Genomic DNA, 6,402 nt, shown 5'->3' with positions numbered 1-6,402 from the left:
ATCCTTGCTAATACGGTGAAACCCTGTCTGTACTAAAAATACAAAAAATTAGCCGGGCATAGTGGTGGGTGCCTGTAGTCCCAGCTACTTGGGAGGCTGAGGCAGGAGAATGGCATGAACCTGGGAGGCGGAGCTTGCAGTGAGCTGAGATCGCACCACTGCACTCCAGCCTGGGCGACCGCGTGAGACTCCGTCTCAAAAAAAAAAAAGACAACGTTTGTATGGGAGTTGGAGTGTGTGTGCTGCAGACAGGATCCTGTGGCTCATTTGGCATGGAGACCTGGGCATCTAGACAGGAGGAGACGGTTCCCTAAATAAAGCGTTTGGGAACTGGTGCTGAGTGTTGGGCGAGGATAAGCAAATCCACATCCATGTTGTTTTGTCCTACACTGTAAGCTCTACCTGTCTTTGTGCTTTCCAGCACAGCATTTAACAGCAGCCTCAGGTGATAAATTTGATGGATTGCCAAAAGTCTGTATAGCCTATGGATTTTCTTACAACTTGCTTATTTAGCTACAGCAGTGACTCAGGTGCATTCCTTTTAGAGCTCTTAAGTATATCAGGAAAGGGGTTAAATGACCTCTTCCAAACTGCTTATTTATTTATTTATTTTGAGACAGAGTTTTGCTCTTGTCACCCAGGCTGGAGTGCAATGGTGTGATCTCAGCTCATTGCATCCTCTGCCTCCCAGATTCAAGTGATTCTCCTGCCTCAGCCTCCAGAGTAGCTGGGATTACAGGCGCCTACCACCACGCCTGGCTAATTTTTTGTATTTTTAGTGGAGACGGGGTTTCACCATGTTGAGCAGGCTGGTCTTGAACTCCTGACCTCAAACGCCCACCTCGGCCTCCCAAAGTGCTGGAATTACATGCATGAGCCACCGTGCCCAGCCTATACTAATTATTATTTCTTAAGTACAGCCGACTCTGGAGCTCTGGTCTGCATAGCTCTTACCCAGCACATTCTTTTTTTTTTTGAGACAGAGTCTCGCTCTGTCGCCCAGGCTGGAGTGCAGTGGCTGGATCTCAGCTCACTGCAAGCTCTGCCTCCCGGGTTCACGCCATTCCCCTGCTTCAGCCTGCCGAGTAGCTGGGACTACAGGCGCCCGCCACCTCGTCCGGCTAGTTTTTTGTATTTTTTAGTAGAGACGGCGTTTCACCGTGTTAGCCAGGATGGTCTCGATCTCCTGACCTCGTGATCCGCCCGTCTCGGCCTCCCAAAGTACTGGGATTACAGGCTTGAGCCACCGCGCCCGGCCCCCAACACATTCTTAACCTGTGACTTCCAGGAGTCTGTTTCTTCTCCCAGATCATGTGTGGCTTGCTTTCTGGCACTACATTCATTCATTCTGGTCAATTTAATGAAGGCCTATGATGTGCCGGGCACTGTCCTATACTCTGAGGACACAGGAGTGGCCAAGAGACAAAATTACATCCCCTCATGGAACTTGTGAACAGTAAAAATAATGGTTTTGCTTTCCTGCTCCTTGCACTAAGACGAGGTTATGAAATAGTTTTGGTCAATGAGTTGTTAGCAGAAGAAGCCTCACTTCTGGCTGAAGCTTTTCATTTTCTTCTTCTTCTTCTTCTTTTTTTTGCTGGTACAAGACCAGTGCTCTCCTTTCCTGCCTTAATCATGGAACCACATACAGAGAGAGGAGCCATGAAATCAAAGCAGTCCAGAACACTGAGCCACTGCATGGAGGGCGGCTATTCCCGAGAGTCTCCAGACTGATAATGGACTTTGTGAGAACAAGAAATAAACATTTGTTCTGTTAAACCACTGAGACATTGGTGGTGTGTGTTTCTGTAGCATAACCTGGCCTATCTTTTTCTTTTTTTTTTTGAGATGGAGTCTTGCTCTGTTGTCCAGGCTGGAGTGCAGTGGCGCAATCTTGGCTCTCTGCAAACTCTGCCTCCTGGGTTCACGCCATTCTCCTGCCTCAGCCTCCCGAGTAGCTGGGACTACAGGTGCCCGCCACCACGCCTGGCTAATTTTTTTTATTTTTAATAGAGACGAGGTTTCACCTTGTTAGCCAGGATGGTCTCCATCTCCTGACCTCGTGATCTGCCCGCCTCGGCCTCCCAAAGTGCTGGGATTACAGGCGTGAGCCACTGCACCTAGCCAACCTGGCCTATCTTAATAGAGCTTAGAAAAGGGCAGTTGGGGGAGTGACTGTTCTGCTGGAGCTCTGGAACCTTTCCATTTTCATTCTACCTAGCCTTTGACCCTCAAAAGAGATCTGGCTTCCCACGGATGCTAAACTGAGCTGATGCAACACTAATGGGACCACGTAGGAGCTCCCAAGATTGTAGATGATAGGGAAGAAAGACATTGCTGTCTGGGACAAACCTTACGGGAGGTCAGTTCAAGGGGACAAGACAACCCTCCTTCCCTATCTGGCCCACTTCCCTTATTCTTTGTCTCCCGGCATGTTGCCTCATGCACAAAACAGGCATTTCTATTGATGAATGGGCTGTGTTGGGGGTAGGGGGTAGGGATTGCCTCCCTCATGTGAGTGCAGATTTCAAAGAATGGTTTGCTAACTACCTTTGTCATATCTTCAGTGAGTTGTGCCTCAGAAAACAGATGAGATACAGGGCAAAAGCAAATTTGCCCAGATCAGTGTAGACAGTAAGGTGTCTTGTCTTCCTGGACTAAGGGATGATAGACAACTGGGGAGAAACTTGGGCAGGGAGGCAGGAGCAGGACAGTTCCAACTGTGGAGTGAAAATCCTCCAGGGGGAAAGTCATAGCTTAGCCAGTACTCAGCTGCTGCGCATAACATGATGTCTCATAACAACCTTGGAATTTGTGGGGTGGGGAGTGGAAGAAGGGTTTTCTGTAGCTTGAGATGAGATTGGATTACTAAAATGATATCAGATGATATGAGAACAGATTACTTACACTATGATATTAAAATCTATTGAGGCTTGCTTTAAAAATGAAATATGAGAAACACATAATCCTAGGTTTAGCCTTAAACATTAGTACTAAAGTTCTCACAAATATATCCTCCATAAACCAGCAGATGATTTCCAGGAAACAAGAAGGATGCTTTATTTTAGCATGTTCAGATAGCAGCCTCACCGTGGCTTCACGGTTATTTCAGAGAACTGTATCATTGACCCCGTCTAGTCTCCTGACCTCTCCCCTGCACTAGTCTAAGTACAGTGCTGGGACCATCCCAGACCTAGATTTCTCCCTGCCTTTAAGCAGACTGGAACCTTGAGCTCACCTTGAGAACCTCAGATACATTTTATTTTTGAGACAAGGGTCTCACCTGTTGCCCAGGTTGGGCTCACCACAGCCTCAATCTCCCAGGCTGAAGCAATCCTCCCACCTCAGCCTCCTGAGTATCTGGGACTCCAGGCATGTGCCACCATGCCTGGGTTATTATTTTTTTGTTTTTAGTAGAGACGAGGTCTTGCTGTGTTGCCCAGGTTGATCTTGAACTCCAAAGCTCAAGTGATCCTCCTGCCTTGGCCTCCCAAAGTACTGGGATTACAGGCATGAGCCACCATGCCCAACCTCAGATATCTCAGATGGAGGGGAAGAACAGGAGGGCTTAGAATCAAACTAAATCTCAAAACTAAAACTCCTAGGGTTTCTGTTAACTTTTGAAACTACTAAGAACAGTGTTGAATGTCCCAGGTGAGTCTGTGGAAGAATGCCCAGCAGCCTCTTTTATCCAAATGGACAATTGGTAACAAAAGATTGGAGTTCATAAAGGATTTTCCAAATATTTGTTGAGTCATGCCACTGAAGCATTTACTCCTGCATTTCCTGGTTACTCCTCCCTGTCATGTATAATGAAGGCTGCCCTGTTATTTTTCTCTTAGAGGTTTTCTAGTGCGTAAATACTTGCTGAAACTCTCCCCACATTCTTTCTGTGGACTGAATTCTCTCCTGTATAGACTCTCTGAAGTGCCCTCAAGTGGGAAACAAAGTTTTGCCCATACTTCACGTTTTTACTGTTCGTCCCAGTTGAAATCCACCCAAACAAAAAGCATACTTTTGTTTCTGAATCTTTTCTACACTTGTCGCTTTTTCTTGTGTGGGTTCACTGGGGACCAACGCGAGGGCACTGTTTGAAACATCAACCAAATTTGCTACGTGCCTAGGATTCCTTCATGTATTAATCCTCCACTGGGCAATGGTAGATGGGCTGTACTGAAATGCCTTCTTCAGTCAAGCATCTGTAAGACTTTTCTCCTGTACAATTCACCCAAATCTGATAATGCATGTACTTTGCCTAAAGAAGTTCCTCTAGTCCGAATCCCTCCTGTGAAAGGAATTAAGCAAGCTACCTCTTGCACTGCATTTCAGATTTTCACATTTAGGAAAACTATCTGCATCACTTTTCATTTCTGCCACAGTTCGGATAATGAATCTTGAGTTGCACCAATCTTAGTGCTAACATTAAAAATTAAGCTTTACAGTGTTTGGATACGATGCACCTTTTAGGAAAAACTAAGAAAGCTTACTGTTTAATTTTTTTTTTTTTTGACAATTTAACATTTATTTTTGGGCCTTCCTGTGTATTTCAAGTCTTTTTCAAAACAAGTCCCCAGGAATCTGCAGATGCAGTTATGTCCCCGGGCTTGGTCGAGTGCTCCAGGAGTCTTAGGGAGCCTTGTACAAATGCCAGAGTTACTCATTTACCAACATTAAACCCTAGGATGGAAGATGCAACAAAGCAGGGCTCCTTCAGCAGACAAGGCGGCAGCCAATGTAGAAAACGCTGGAATTTTTCCTTGGAACTGGACTGTGATGAGAGGTACTTGCCATGAACATAAGCTACTGTCTTTTCTTTAACCCTTCCTTTCCAGTTTTTGAAGATAAAGCAGGAAATAATCTCTGAAGATACTTGATAAAGAATCTCAAAACAAACAAACACACATGCTTCCACTTCATTGATAAAAATTTACTGCAGTTTTGGCCAGGCGTGGTGGCTCACGCCTGTAATCCCAGCACTTTGGGAGGCCGAGGTGGGCAGATCACCGGAGGTCAGGAGTTCGAGACCAGCCTCAACATGGAGAAACCCCGTCTCTACTAAAAATACAAAATTAGTTGGGCGTGGTGGTGTATGCCTGTAATCCCAGCTACTCGGGAGACTGAAGCAGAAGAGTTGCTTGAACCTGGGAGGCGGAGGTTGCGGTGAGCCGAGATCGTGTCATTGCACTGCAGCCTGGGCAACGAGAGCTAAAACTCCATCTCAAAAAAAAAATTTTTTTTACTGTAGTTTGGCACCTGGGTCTAGTTCAGCTGGCAGATGAGCTGATTGATGCATTCACCCCAATAACCAGGTGTGCCCATCTCCTTGAGGAAGCCCACTGTATTTTTGGTAGCATGATGGGCCACTGAGAGGTGGAAAGGGCACAAGAACCATGAGATCTCCTGGAAATGCTTCCCTGGGAAGGCAATTTCATGAATGAGGTCTTCCAAGCCAATGACACCAAACTTCCCCAGGTGCTCCTCAATCACTGTGTTGTCTGTCAGAGGGATGGTCTTATTCTTGACCTTGGCTTGTCCATGTTTCGGAATGAATTTCCAGACAGACTTCAGATTTGGAAATCCCCAGATCACATAAGTGTCCACTAAACACAGCATTTTTAGGTTCTGGGGGGTGACTTTTACAAAGACACCACTAAAATTTTTCTTTAGGCGAAGTTTTGCAATGGTTCTCCGCACCAGTAAGTTCACGCCATTAATCCTTTTGATGCGTACAACAAAGGTCAAGGAATGTTTTTCTGGCACTTCCAAGGCACGAGGTTTCACTTTAGTCATCTGAGACACACATTATCACATTTCTGGAATCATGTAGGAATGATTCCAGTCGCTTAAACCTGAACCCTTTTCCTTTCCACTGCTCCTTCTTTAAGTCTTCCTATTTTTCAGGAGATTTTCTGGAACCAAAGGGATTTTTATTTGCTCTTGCTCCGCCATCTTTCTGGTGTTGCAGCTACTGATCCTTACTGTTGAATTTTTAAAACCAATAGATATACTTCCAACGTAATTTTCACACTAAGCATTTGTCCATGATTTGTACAATCAACTGAATGATTTCAAAGCATTTGAAACAATCAAAAAGTAAAGGATCTTTACTGTTCACAAAGACAAAATTAAATATTTGTAACATTAGAAAAATTACTTAAAAATTTAGTATCATAGGAACAACAGCTTGTTACACAAAAGAGTTAGGAATTTTTTTTTTTTTTTTTTTTTTTTTTGAGGCAGAGTCTCGCTCTGTCGCCCGGACTGGAGTGCAGTGGCCAGATCTCAGCTCACTGCAAGCTTCGCCTCCGGGTTTACGCCATTCTCCTGCCTCAGCCTCCCGAGTAGCTGGGACTACAGGCGCCCGCCACCTCGCCCGGCTAGTTTTTGTATTTTTAGTAGAGA

General features: G+C 45.3%; 1 pseudogene; it reads right to left on the bottom strand.

The window, feature by feature from the left end:
- Nucleotides 1–5,259: 5,259 nt before the first annotated feature.
- On the bottom strand, nucleotides 5,260–5,967 carry LOC117097741 (annotated as a pseudogene).
- Between the last annotated feature and the right edge of the window lie 435 nt (nucleotides 5,968–6,402).

Source organism: Trachypithecus francoisi, unplaced genomic scaffold (genome assembly GCF_009764315.1).
Source record: "Trachypithecus francoisi isolate TF-2019V2 unplaced genomic scaffold, Tfra_2.0 Lachesis_group15, whole genome shotgun sequence".
NCBI lineage: Eukaryota > Metazoa > Chordata > Mammalia > Primates > Cercopithecidae > Trachypithecus > Trachypithecus francoisi.
The sequence above is the reverse complement of the archived record's forward strand: the minus strand, read 5'-3'. Positions and strand labels throughout refer to the sequence as shown.